This window comes from Gorilla gorilla, chromosome 1 (genome assembly GCF_029281585.2).
Source record: "Gorilla gorilla gorilla isolate KB3781 chromosome 1, NHGRI_mGorGor1-v2.1_pri, whole genome shotgun sequence".
Lineage (NCBI taxonomy): Eukaryota > Metazoa > Chordata > Mammalia > Primates > Hominidae > Gorilla > Gorilla gorilla.
This window is the reverse complement of record NC_073224.2, coordinates 106,810,159-106,824,794: the sequence shown is the minus strand read 5'-3', so window position 1 is coordinate 106,824,794 and position 14,636 is coordinate 106,810,159. Positions and strand designations below refer to the sequence as shown.

At 42.7% G+C, this 14,636-nt stretch overlaps 1 protein-coding gene across 1 annotated transcript in view; it reads right to left on the bottom strand.

The window, feature by feature from the left end:
• OTUD7B (OTU deubiquitinase 7B) overlaps positions 1-4,843 on the bottom strand; it is a 72,824-nt gene extending 67,981 nt beyond the window's left edge. The window contains exon 1 of the mRNA XM_019021615.4: positions 4,706-4,843. The gene's annotated coding sequence lies outside the window, so the exon portion shown is untranslated. The remainder of the gene's footprint in view (positions 1-4,705) is intronic.
• Positions 4,844-14,636: the final 9,793 nt, after the last annotated feature.

Below are 14,636 nucleotides of genomic sequence, written 5' to 3'. Positions count from 1 at the left end.
TTCAATGAAGCTGATATCTGGAAGAGCCTCTACAAAGCACAAGTCCTTTGAGAAAGCCGGCTTAATCTTCAACAACACAACATAATGTAGTGGCATTCGTCCAGATACTGTGAATGAAGGCTCATTCTGGCTGGAACACAAGCATCACCTGCCAGTCATTCTCAGACATAAGACAGACAGCCTAGGAGGCCACATTGGATCCATACAGATTTTGAAAAGAAATTGGTCTATCAACATATTCAGTGTAGTCTAGTCTTAATTATCTACAAATGGATTATTCATTTTATGGATTTCTAAGGCCAAATCTTTAATGCAAGAATGACTGTTCTTCATCATCAGTGTACTCTCCCCGCCATCAGGTAATATAAGCTTAGAAATGCAAATTTATTTCAATATTAGTATGATCCCCAAAAATGAAAATAAATCTGGTTTAAAAAATAATGTATTTTCGGCCAGGCACACTGGCTCACGCCTGTAATCCCAGCACTTTGGGAGGCCGAGTCAGGCGGATCAAGAGGTCAGGAGATCGCGACCATCCTGGCTAACACGGTGAAACCCCGTCTCTACTAAAAATACAAAAAATTAACCGGGCGTGGTGGTGGGCGCCTGTAGTCCCAGCTACTCGGGAGGCTGAGGCAGGACAATGGCATGAACCTGGGAGGCAGAGCTTGCAGTAAGCTGAGATTGCGCCACTGTACTCCAGTCTGGGAGCAAAGTTGTCATTTTTCCTAATCCTCCATAGCACCTAGCAAAGAATTAAACTCATAGTGGGTCACTACAAATAACAGTTTAGTAATTTTTCTTATCTAAAACTATTTCTTAGAGAAAATAAAGGGATAAGGTATAATCCTAAAAAAACACAGTTGAAAATAACCAAGAAATGTCTTTGTTAAGTTCTGAATTACCTACAACAGTGCTCCCTACATTAGCAGAGACAACTGAGAGTTAAATGCACTTGAAACATAATGCTGTCCTTACTATAAGCTCTTGAGGAGAATCCGGCCATAGTCTTGAGACTTCCCCACAGGTTGGTGCACTACGAGACAGGCACAAGCAGGCTCAGCATAGTAAGGTGTGTAAACACAAAAACTTCTACAAGGAATCTTATGCCTCCTGGCTATATCCCTTCAGGTTAGGATGGTACAGAAAATAAGAGTCACAATGTATGGATGCCTGCCTGATTCCTTGTCCCTGAGTTCCTGAACCAAAGGGCTCAATATTTCTCATTAAATCCGTCCTTTGTTCAAGGACCTACAATGATTCTATTGACCCTTCTATCAACACCCAACAGAGTCTGGCTTCTGAGTTCCCCTCCACCCTCTTGCCTGCTCTACCCATGACTTGCCCAACCCACATTCTCTACAGTCATTCTCATATATTCCCCCCACTCACAACTTAGTCATTCATATCATCATTGCACACTGTACATTCTATACTTTCTGTTTGGAAGATCCTTTCTTTTCTTTTATTCCCAACACAGTAACTATTTCATTTACTTGAATGCTCACATTTTACAGATAAGGAAAAGAAGTTAACTTGTCCAAGGTCACATGGTAAAAAGCAGCCCCAAGGTCTGAACGAAGACCCATCTAACTCAATAGCCCATACCTCTTTATGACTCATCCATAGCCTCCCAAGTCCATTTCAAAATTTACTGACTCAGAAATCTCCCCAATTTATTTCACTGATTCTTACTTTGTTACTTCAAGTCTTCTCAGCACGTTAAATTTGCTTTTGTCTATATGTTGTTTCCTAAATGTTAAAGCTCATAATAGTCTGCCTTCCCATATTTATATACCACCTTTCCCATCCACCCTCAACCCCAAGAGCAAAGACACATGTCTTTACATCTTTTATACCTCCCTAAAGCCTGTCACTGGAGCATGGAGACTGCTTTATCCAGAGAAGTGTTCAATCATTACTCAGCAAGGATGTCTTATTTAAAAACAAACAAACAACTCTCTTCTATTATATTAAAAAGTCAACTGAATTCAGGCATTCATGAGAAAAACTGCCCTGTATCTATCTTCCAGTTACACAAATTTTTAATTACCTGAATTTATCAGAGGCTACAAAAAAGATTCCACAGTCTGCTATTCCACAGCTCCTAAGTTCCCATAGGAAAGATACTGCTGAGGTCACATTTCAAAGCGCTGTTTAAGGATTTTCCCTTTGGTGGGATGAGTGTTTAGGGTAAGGAGAGTGCTACTCATATACACATACACCCACACTATAACGGCCAGTGTCTTTTAGCATGCTTAAGATACTCAGGAGCTCCAAAACTTTGACAAGTGGCACTTAGTGCCCTCATAACAATCAGAATACTTATTTTGGTTACATACATTGAATCTCAAAATTGCAAATAAAGTCTCCTGAGACCTAGGAATAGTGGTGGACTACCAGGCAGCTCTCCACTCATTCCTAGGCTTCTTCAACCCCTTTGATCCCCATGCCCTGGAATAAAGTATGCAGTTCAACTTAGGGAGTTGCTAGATGCAGATATAAATAGAATTTACCCAGATATCATCACTAATATTGGCACCAATCAACTCACACAGATCAAAACAATTATTGATCATCAACAGATTCTGGGAAAGGTGTATGTGGTTTTTAAAAATTAGATTTTCGTCTCCAAATTAAATCTTTTTTTAAATAGGGGTCTCAAAAGAAAGATTAAACAAATAAAGCTTTGGGAAATTTTCCAAGTTGTTGGCAACATAAGGCCACTAAAGGCCACCTAATGATTAGCATTCATTACCGGTCACCCGGCCTTATACAAGTCAGTAGATAGCCAGCTCTTGCTTTGGCAAAGTTTTACATTTTTTTCCGAGGGAGTCTTCAGTATTAAAAGCAAGGAATAAGTCAAATAAGGCAACGACAATAAAAAATTAGTTTGGCACTATCTTCCTTCCATCTTTCCTTCTATCTTGAAAGTGTAATGTCCAAAGCAGATATCTGTTCAATTCTAAATTATTCATGTTAACGGATAATTATTGGCAGAAAGGTGGTGATAGTCAAAAATGAGGGTAAAATCGAAAAAATCTATTTTGGTTTTGGAATATATGTTTTCAGCATATTTACCTTCTTAATTATTCCTAGTATGAGCTAATATTTGCATTGATTTGCAATCTCTAAGTACATAGTAACTGGCCACTTTGTCAGGGAGGTGCTCTGAGGCAAGCTGGGTCAATAGTGGAAATTAGAACGGTCGGGGGTATTCAGCCTGCAGAGGAGCAACATCAAGTTCATTTATTTTACAGTTTTGTTCAGCCTTCAAAATATCAATAGACTAGCACAGCAGGTTGGTTACTAAACGTTAAAAGAACTACTTGAAAAACAATGAAGACAAAGCGTATAATTAATTCTTCATTGTTTGCGCATAATGTATTTGAAAGTTATACACAGCAAATATTTAACTACCTCTGATTCTCCCTAGCCACCCAGCTTCCGTCCCTGAAGTCTTCTCCCCATCAGGAATGCAATCTCATTTAGTAGGAAGAAAATTTTCTACATGTTTTCAGAAGTTACATAGCATAGAAACTGTTTTTTAAATATTTAGGGGTTAGCAACTCTTTGGAGCCAGTCTTACCGCCACCTCTTTCTCTACTCTGTTCTTTTCCACCTTTGAAATAGATTCCGAAAGACAAAGGGATCCAGCCTCCTCAAAAATCTCCTAAATATACAGTACTAGAGGCCAAAGACTGAAAAATTAGCAGCATGTGAATTTCTAAGCAAAGCGTTACGTAGTACGTATAAAAAGATAAGGAAAATAAACGTCAACGTCCTGCTAATTCTAGGCTTTGCATTCGTGAAAAGCTGCCTGAAAAGTTTGTGGGGAACTTCTTCCATAAAATTCCACCAGTCAGTTTCTAATTTCAAATTTTTACATCTTTATTGTGCCCAGAGAAGCCACCTAGGTTAGACAGAAAGACTACCACGAGTGGGGAGAAAGAGACTCTGAGCGCTGGTCCTTGTGAGCCGACAAGCTAAAAATACGCCGGCCCAGTAAACAAATCCCATTCCATCCCGACCGGAGCCACACCGTTAACCTAGTAATTATGAGAAGAGTGAGATCACGCAGCCCCCGGCTTACTCATCATCAACTTCTAAAGTTTCCATCGGCTCATGGCAACTTTTCTTTTTTCTAAAGTTCTTAAGACTGCCCTAGAATCCGTCAACCTCCGTCTCTCTCTCACACACACACACACACACAAACACACACACACACCTTTTTCTCGCCTTTCCTCCATTACTGTATGCACCTTAGTTTGGCTATCAATAGGAAGAATAAGCTTGTTTGCTTTTCATTTTAGTATTATATTGAGATTTTAAATGAACTTTATCCTACTGTGGGGATAATACACTGCATCTTAATCACCTTAAAACTCCACCATCCCTCCCGAAAGTCTAGCTGACAAGGGGGGACCGTCCAAACTGGCCAGCATAGCTCAGGAAGGGAGGCCGGGAGCTGGAGAGAGCCGGGTAGGAACGCAGGACGCAGGTGAAAGGGAGGAGGAAAGATTGGGACGAAGCAAGGAGCAGTCAGGGCGAGAAAGGAGTGCCGAGGGGAGATGGCTTCGGGTGAGATAGATTCAGAAAGGAGAAAGGGGACAGTGGCGATCTGAGGAGCAGAGTTTGCGAGTCTGAGAAGCCGGGAGGGGCGGGAGCAGACGGGGGACGGTGTCAGGACGGGGGGCTCCGTTACCCTCGCGGGCTCCCGGGGCAAGGCCCTAGGCCGGGGCGGAGCGCGGGGCCCGGCCGCCTCTCCTCATTCCTCGGCAGTGACCCCGGGGTCCGGCCGGCCCCTCGCCCGACGGCGATGGAGGTGGAGGCGGTGGTGAATGGAGACTGCGACCGCAGCTGTTGCTCCGCACGGGATCTGGAGCTGAAGCCAGAAGGGACTGATCGGGACTGGCCTCCCCCAGTGGCTTTTTGCCCGCTCCGCACCCGGTCGCCACTCCGGCTCCGGCGGCTGGTTCAGGATCGGTGGCTTTCTGCTGTCCGGCCGGAAACAGGCGCCAGTTTCCGGCCGGAGCGGGTTGGTGGTGACACCCAGGCCGCCCCCGGGCCTCCTCCCGCTCCGCCCCGTCGCAGCCCCGCCTTTAGCGCCGCTCCCCAGGCTGCGGCCAGATTGGCGCTTGCCCCGCGCGTGACCCCGTGTTTTCCCGACCCGAGTCCCTAAAGCTCCTGGTCTGGAGCATTCTTGAACAGGAGTTGGAGGAGTACAGGGTGGACTCTTAGGACTCTGGGGTAGAATCAGTTGGCTACAGCCGTTGGGAAGGAGCTGAAAGGGGTGGAGTAGTTGTAGAAAGGTGAGAGAGATGAAAATACTTCAGAATGAAAAGACTGAAATTCTAGTAACTCTACACAATCATTCTGGAGTGACCGGAGGAAAATTAGCTTCTTCTACACCAGTCTCCACCCAATTATATATTTCTCTTGTTCCTTCACTCTTGAAGTGAACATATCCTTCTCTGTAAACACTTAATATTTATTTACTTGCATAACAGTGATACCCTGTTGATACATCTGCTTTAGACTGCTAACAGTAAAAAAAAAAAACTTACATAGTGCGTTTGTTATGTCTTCTAGTGCGTTTGTTAAGTCTTTTAAAACATTATGGCATAATTCAAACATGTATTGTATCCCTGTGATGTGTATCACTGCACTCAGTGATACAGGGGGATACAAAAATTAACAAGACATAATCCCAGACATCAAAGGTTTTACAATTTAGTAAAATACATAAAACTATATTATATGTAGCAGAACTTGTATGTGTCCTACCTGAGTGACAATGAGCTATGGCTATGAGAACATAATAAGCCATCCTTGTCACATAGTAGACCTTCCATATTTGTTGAATGAATGAATAAGTATTAGGCCTGTGTGGACTGTTTCAAGAACGAAAGGCCATTTAATAAATACCTCTTTATGACAAACACAAAACGATGCCAACCCCGGCTATACTCTAACAAAAGACATTTGAAATTTTAATTCAGATTCCTAACATTATAGCACCTGGTCTGCATATTCAAAATAATGTATTGTCTAATTGTGCCCATTATGCCTATGTAAAAACAAATACTCTAGTCAACTTTTCTTTCCCCTCACTTCTTCCTCAGTTTCTAAAGGGGAGGCGTGGGGCATAGGCATTTTAGAATTGTCTAGCTCAGAATAGGAAACTGACACCTGAAACAGGGAAACTTCCTAGACAGCTATATCTCTTAGGGATACACCTGGGTTTACAATCGAAAATTTAGGGCTGGGCCCAAGGCTGTCCACACATACTAAGGCCAAACAAGTCAGAGTGCCTTGCATGGGGGCATATCCAAGACATACAATACAGGTTGACAAGTAAAGTCATTTGGCGTGGGCTTCAAGCGTATAGGGACCACAAATTTTAGCTACCGTTTAGTGGTAAATTTAAGGAGGAGAGCAGGATGAGATTTGGTCACCTAAATTGACTCTAACTGAACTGAACTGGAAGGGTACGGGGGTGGACGCTTGGGACTCTGGGGTAGAATCAGTTGGCTACAGCCATTGGAAAGGAGCTGAAAAGGGTGTCGTTCTAGAAAGGTGAGAGGGATGAAAATACTTTAGAATGAAAAGACTGAAATTCTAGTAATTCTACACAAACATTCTGGAATGATTGTGACAACAATCACTGACCACACCTAGCCTTTGCTAGTTAAATCTGAGATGGGAGCACAGATCTGTAGAAGAGGAGCCTCAAAATCTGAAAGTTGCCTTGTTTCACCACAGCTGTCCAGAACCAGGTTATACCCATATAAATAAATATGTCTTTCTAATCTTAACACCACTGCCACAGACTTAATAGAACCAGGCGTGGAGCTCAAAGGCACTCTACCCTCAATATAAGACAGACTTTTTCTTTTGGCAGTGACCATAGAAAGTCTCCAGATTTGAAAGCTGGGCCAAGTTGCTGGTCAAAGTCATTTAAGTGACCACACTTTATAGGCTTGCCTGGAAATTTAGGGGCCAGGAAGTGATGGGGTCACAGTTGCTTTGTGCCTATTTCTTGCTCTGACCATCCATCATTCATTGTTGTTTGTGCAGTTGCTCAATGGGCTGCTTGTCTTTGGTCAGCCCAGGCTGTGTGGGTAGCAGTGTGGTCAGCTGGGCTGGGAGCCAGGCCACCTGGGTTCTGGTCCCAGCTCAACCAGTCCCTAATCCATTAAGTGACTCCCTTCCCATTCCTGTGTCTCAGTTTCTCTGCCTAGAAACTAGAGGCTTCTTCTCTAGTGATATGCAGCCATTTAGGCTGGCACTAGGTTGGATGCTCAGAGGCAGCTGTTTAATGTAGACATTGGCAGCAGCCAGAACACAGTTGACTATTTCTTGCTGCTAGGTAGAATAGTAAGGGAAAAAAAGTAAAAGCACCAGACAAAATCCTACCGGTGTACACAGGGCCACACACCCTCAACTGCTATTCTGTCCAAAGTTCTTTTCCACCCTAGAGATCTGTTTTTGTTTACTCGTCTTAGCAATTCTAAGGGCTGCTTCAAGGAGCTCCCTGAGCTTTTACATCACTTTAAGCAAGAGCAGAAAAACCAGAGCTTTGCATTTCACCAGAGAAACTAAAAAGAGAGACTATTTCAATACTGGGGCTAATGGCTAGAGTTGGGGAAAATGTTCAGAGAAAGGTTGTAGCTAGGCAGGGAAAAAAATTATTTACATTTATATGCTTTTGTGGTGGAAAAGAAAACCAAACCAAAATAACTTCCTTTCCACCGCCACCAATATAATTTAGACCATTGGTTCTGGGGAGTTTTTAAAAACTACATATTATACATGCCTAGGAACCTCAGACTGACGCAGAATTCTTTCTTGGAACTGAAGACCATGAATCCATATTTTTTAAAAAAATATCTAGGGCTCGGCTGGGAGCGGTGGCTCACGCTTGTAATACCAGCACTTTGGGAGGCTGAGGCAGGCGGATCATGAGGTCAGGAGATTGAGACCATCCTGGCTAACCCGGTGAAACCCTGTCTCTACTAAAACTACAAAAAATTAGCCAGGCGAGGTGACGGGCGCCTGTAGTCCCAGCTACTTGGGAGGCTGAAGCAGGAGAATGACGTGAACTCGGGAGGCGGAGCTTGCAGTGAGACGAGATCGCGCCACTGCACTCCAGCCGGGCAACAGAGTGAGACTCTGTCTCAAAAAAAAAAAAAATATATATATATATATATATATACACACACACACACATATATATATACACACATATATATACACATATATATACACACATATATATACACATATACACACACATATATACGTATATGTGTATATATACGTATATATACATATATATGTGTGTGTATATGTGTATATATACGTATATGTGTGTATATATACGTATATATACGTATATATACACACATATACGTATATATACGTATATATGTGTATATATATATATGTGTGTGTGTATATATATATATAGGGCTCAGCCAGGCATGGTGGATCCTGCCTGAAATCCCGGCACTTTGGGAGGCCAAGGCAGGAGAATGGCTTGAGCCCAGGAGTTTGAGACCAGCCTGGGCAATATAGGGAGATCCCATTTCTACAAAAATAAAAAAAATTAGTCAGGCATGGTGGTGCACGCCTGTGGTCCCAGCTACTAGGGAGGCTAAGGTGGGAGGATCACTTGAGTCTGGGAGATCGAGGCTCAGGGAACCATGATTGCACCACTGCACTCCAGCCTGGGTGACAGAGAGAAAGTGTCTCAAAAAAAAAAAAAAAAAAAAGCTGTGTGAGGGGAAGTTTCATAATGTTAAACACATTCCTACCCTAAAACCTAGTAATTCCACTCCCTAGGAATTTACCCAATAGAAATGAAATCTATGTGTACACAAAAAACTTATACGTGAATGTTCACTATAGCTTTATTCATAATAGCTCCAAACTAGAACATTTTAAATGTTCACCATCAGAAAATTACTTATATTGTTCTTACAATGGAGTACAAATTTAAAAAACAAATGATCATTAAACACAACAATATGAATGAATCTTGGACTCATTTCTGGTGCAAAAAAAGCCATTTATGTGAAATTCAGGAACAGGCGAACGTAATCTTGAAGATAAAAATCAGAACTGTGGTTACCTATTAGGGGGAGGTGAAGATCAAATAGGAAGGGACATGAGGGAACTTTCTGAGGTGATGAGAATGTTCTGTGTCTTGATAAGGATGGCTGTTACACACAGACATCAAATTGTATACTTAAGATCACTATATGTGAATTTTACCTCAATTAAAAAAAAATCCAGGGTTTCTTGATAACATTTAACCAGGTTAAACATTTACATTTACTTGTGGATTATTTGATTGATATTTACTTCACCCATCAGATTCTGACGCTCCATTAGCTAAGTTTACCATTTTGTGTATAGTACCTAGCATAGTATCTGACCCACGACAGTCATTTATTAAATATCTATTAAGTGAATGAATGAATGAATGAATTGGCAGCCATTTGGCAATTGAAAGCATTGCTTTGGTAGATTATTATTTCATATTTAGTATCTTGTAATAGTATAGCTGAGCCTCCCTAATCCCAGGCCCTCTATCTGCTTGCACACCAGTGCTAAGATTATGGTTCCTAAATTCTTTTTTTTCTTTCTCTTTTTTTTTTTTTTTTTTTTTTTTGAGATGGAGTCTGGCTCTGTCACCCAGGCTGGAGTGCAGTGGTGCAATCTCGGCTCACTTCAACCTCCACCTCCCAGGTTCAAGCAATTCTTGTGCCTCAGCCTCCAGAGTACCTGGGATTACAGGCACGTGACACCACGCGTGGCTAATTTTTGTATTTTTAGTAGAGATGTTGGCCAGGATGGTCTTGAACTCCTGACCTCAAGTGATCCACCCTCCTCGGCATCCCAAAGTGCTGAGATTACAAGCGTGAGCCCAAAGTGCTGAGATTACAAGTGTGAGCCACCATGCCCGGCCACTTCCTAAATTATTTCATGGATGTTTTCTCTCTTTTCAAAAACTCTAGCAAACATGTTGGTTGCTTAACCAATGTCCATCCTCCTTCTTCCTCCATGCCTATAGAACCTTGATTAGGTTCAAGTAACCAGCCTGCTGTACATGGCTTCAGGGGAGATTGGCCTCAGTAGAGGGGGCGGGGGCTGAGTGGGAGGAACACAGGTGAAACACTAATGGATCATGGGGCTCCCTTCCCCTTGCCAGTGCTTGATCTAGGCATGTGATAGAGTTCTGACCAATTCGAGATGTGAGAAAATCCGCTGGAGGCTTTTGGGAAAGTCTTCTTTGCTCTTACAAAGAGATGAAAAGAAAGAATAAATTATTTTCCTCTGCTGCTGAAAGTTGTTGGATTTGGAAATGTTGTGCTGGTCAGAGGCCAGACTGACATACTAAGGATGACAGAGCAAAAATATTAAAAGAATCTGGGTCTTTGGTGCCCTGCTGAATTAACCAATCCCAGAGTGGTCCAACTTGAAATTCTTGTTATATGGGATAAATGCATCTTTCTTATTTTTTGAGCCATTTCAAATTTAGTCTTTCTATTGCTTGTAACCAAAATAATCTCAACGAATAAAATGTCATCAACAATACCTCAGTGTCAATGGATAAACTGAAAATTCCTTAATCTCCTTTGTAAGAGGGAACCCAGCCTGGTCTTAACTCCATTTCTACATTTCCATTTCTACATTTGTGTTCTACTTCCTTGACCACCAGTGGTGTGCTAGTAAATATTAACAACCGGTTCTCCAGGGTGAAAAAGCCCTGATTTGTAACATTTACTAATTTTCTTTCCCTTTTTTTTTTTTTTTTTTTTTTTTTGAGACAGAGTCTCGCTTTTGTCGCCAAGGCTGGAGTGCAGTGGCACAATCCTGGCTCACTGCAACCTCTGCCTCCCGGGTTCAAACTTCTCCTGCCCCAGCCTCCTGAGTAGCTGGGATTACAGGCACCCACCACCACGCCTGGCTAATTTTGTATTTTTAGTAGACACGGGGTTTCACCATGTTGACCAGGCTGGTCTTGAACTCCTGACCTCAGGTGATCCACCCGCCTTGGCCTCCCAAAGTGCTGAGATTATAGGAGTGAGCCACCATGCCCAGCCAGCAGTTACTAATTTTCATGGTGCAAATATTTCTACCACTGATAATTTCATGCTACCAATGTGATGTTGCTGAACAAGGAGCTGGGAAATGTGCAGTCGGCTCTAGCAAGTCAGTAAGAGACAGCTTGAGCTAACTCCAGCAAACCACCATGTTACCACCCAACTGTCTCCCCTGTCTCTAAGTTTTCTCTCTGGAGAGAGTTCAAGGCCCAATCTGTATCACCTCCTTTTAAAGTCTTCGTGTTAAATCCTAAACTATAAATGTGTTTATCAGTCAACTGGAATTTAGCAATTGCCTTGAATTGTTAATTTTCACAAGTATTTGCTCATAAGTGAACCGCTTAATCAATTAATGAAAAATACTTAGCAATAATAAAAATGTCAAAAGAGAGGAGTTTAGTGACACCATCTTACCTTCCTGCACTCCCTAAAGTGTTCCTAGGATTAGGCATTAGGAGAACTCCTAAGAAGAAAATCCCTGCCTCCAGGCCCTTAAAATCACTGGAGGTGCTTTATTGTAAATAAGATTTATCAGCTCCCAATTATTGCAAGTAACAGTTCCCAGGAGAGCTGGGTTGAGAGATTAAAAAACGGCCCTTGGCAAGATTGGGTGTGTTTCTAGTATGGTCCTGACAAATCCCCTGAGGATGTAAGAATGGGCTTCTAAGGCCATTACAGGCCTAGCAACAAGTAGGTAGAGAAAAGAAGCCAGTTCCTTAGGCTGTGAGGAGAGCAAGTGCTACCTTACCTAATTGGAATGCAGGTCAGGTGGGTCAGCTTAATCTCCACCTCACAGGTGACACACCCCAGGCTTGGAGGAAGCATGTACTCAAGACTACCAACACTTTAGCTCAGGCAATGAGGAGAGGCCTGGGAATGGAATGATGAAGTCACTCTGCCCCTGACTAGGTCAGCACTAGGAGGGAGGCCAAACTCAGGCTACTGGAAACTGACAGAGCATTCAGGGGATAGAAGATTGACACTACATCAGGCTCTGGTTATTGCTTTGGGGCATTTACTTGACACTGTCATTAACTCCCCTTTTTTCTTTGTGACTAATGGCCCAGGTTGACCTCAACAGGTACCACATACTAAGAACATTTCCTAAATTATAAAGACATGCTTTTTCTCCCCACATCAGGGAGCTTTGGGGTTCAGTGACTATATCTAATGGGCATCTACTAGAATCTCACTGACGTGCCCTCCATTTCCGTATTACTGTCCTGATCAGCACTGTGGCTGTTCCCATGTTGCTTATGGTCTATGGACGAGCCTGCAAAGCATAGCAACAACTCATAGAGATGTCAATGGAAGTCATTATTTTCAGTTGGAAAAAAATTTAGAATTGAAAAGTGTCACCATTACGTAGGTAACCTTCCTAGTTTAAAAAGAGATAAAATCCTGAGGTCCAAAGAAATTAGTGAAACAAGACCAAAACCTACGAAGGGATCCATGGATACGAGTAAAGTACTCTAGAAGCACCCAAGGAAAAAATATAAGAACTGAGGCACATTTAAAAATAAAACACTGCCTATAGCAGGAAAGAGGAAGGGAAACTGAGGGGCCAAATAATGAAACCGGGCAGAAAGAGGTCCCAAGCGCTAATCAAGGATGCTGGACCTGCAACACCTTTTAAGCAGACTAGCTGCCCCCAGGCAGTGCCCTTCCACTCCTTCCCCGGGCTACAGATCACACACAAGTGGCAGCTCTCCTCTTACTTGCCAATATATGATGCTGCAGCTAGTGTCATACTGCTTGCCTCCTTATCTAGACCCTCTATATGAGCAAAAAATACTCAGCAAAATGGGAATTAATGACGATTACATGAATTCTACTGATGTATCTAAGCACCCACTATGTGTAAAGCATGCAAAGATGCAATCATTGCCCTTAAGAAGTTTTCATGAAGACTAGCAGTTAGAGGTCCAAATCCTTCTCTGCTTGACATCTTTCATCTTATTCAGGAAAAAAGACAAAAGGTGTAAAGGACAAGGCAGCCTGTGACTGCAAACATTCATCCCTGAAAGGAGCTGAAAGGGCTGAGTCTTACTGCCCCAACAGTATATTCTGTTCTTGGTTTCCTACTTCCTACAAGACTTTCTTTTCAGTCTTTAGTTTCCTCCTCCCCTCTTTCTCTATATGAATGATATCTGCAGGCCTTTATGCAGCAAACAGCTTCTAACACTCAGCAAGACAGTATGGTGGCTACTCCTAAAAGTAAAGCACAGTCTAGTGAGTTGATGTTTCTCTAGCCTATTCCTGTGGAATACCCCAATGCTAGACATACACACATCTACAATAATTAGGTTACACTGTGGACACAGTTGTTACTAGTGTCCCTGCTCAGAATCTAGGTTAGCATTTTTGTTTTAAGGTCTGAATCCATTGTCAATACCTCTACATTGAATCATTATATCTATTCCTTTCTCAATTCTCGTTGCTACAATCCCCTAGCTCATTACCTCTGACCTAAACTATTGTAAAGTAACTCCACAACTGTCTCTTGCCTTTCCTGTCTCTCTTCTCCCATCTACTCTTCACACCCTGCCTGAAACTAAGATCTGGTCACATCATTTCCCAGCTCAAAAGCCCCCAATTGTCTTTGTTTTGTTTGTTTGTTTGGAGACAGGGTCTTGCTCTGTTGCCCAGGCTGGAGGTCAGTAGCACAATCTCGGCTCACTGCAACCTCCGGCTCCCAGGTTCAAGAGATCCTCCTGCCTCAGCCTCCTGAGTAGCTGGAATTACAGGCATGGGCACCATGCCTGGATAATTTTTGTATTTTTAGTAGAAATGGGGTTTCACCATTTTGGCCAGGTTGGCCTCGAACTCCTGAACTCAGTGATCCACCCACCCCACAAGTGTTGGGATTACAGGTGTGAGCCACTGGCGCCCTGGCCCAATTGTCCTTAAAGGGAAATTTATCTACTGCAAATAATAAAAATAATAGTAAATATTATTATCTTTGTTATCATTATTCACGTGGTTGGCACGATCCATCCCTAGGGGACTAAATGATTTCAGAGAGCTCATAGATTGCTCTGGGATCATTGTGTAACTGAGAAAGAAAAACTTGTTATTTAGAACCCAACCAGGCCAGGTGCAGGGGAAGCTGAAGCGGGAAGATCACTTGAGCCTAGGAGTTCAAGACCAACCTGGGCAATGTAGTGAGACACTGTCTCTACAAAATTTTTAAAATTAGCCAGGTATGTGCCTGCAGTCCTGGCTACTCAGGAGGCTGAGGAGAGAGGATCACTTGAGCCAGGGAGTTTGAGGCTGCAGTGAACTGAGATCGCATCACTACATTCCAACCTGGGTGACGGAGTGAAACCCTGTCTCAAAAACAAAACAACACAATCAACCCCAACTGTAGCTGCCTACTTTTAAGGTAGGTGATGTAATTCATACAGCAGGGAAAGAATTCTTCACACTGCCTCCTAATAGAATTGGAAGAAGGGAATGGCAGGCCAGGCGCAGTGGCTCACGCCTGTAATCCCAGCACTTTGGGAGGCTGAGGTGGGTGGA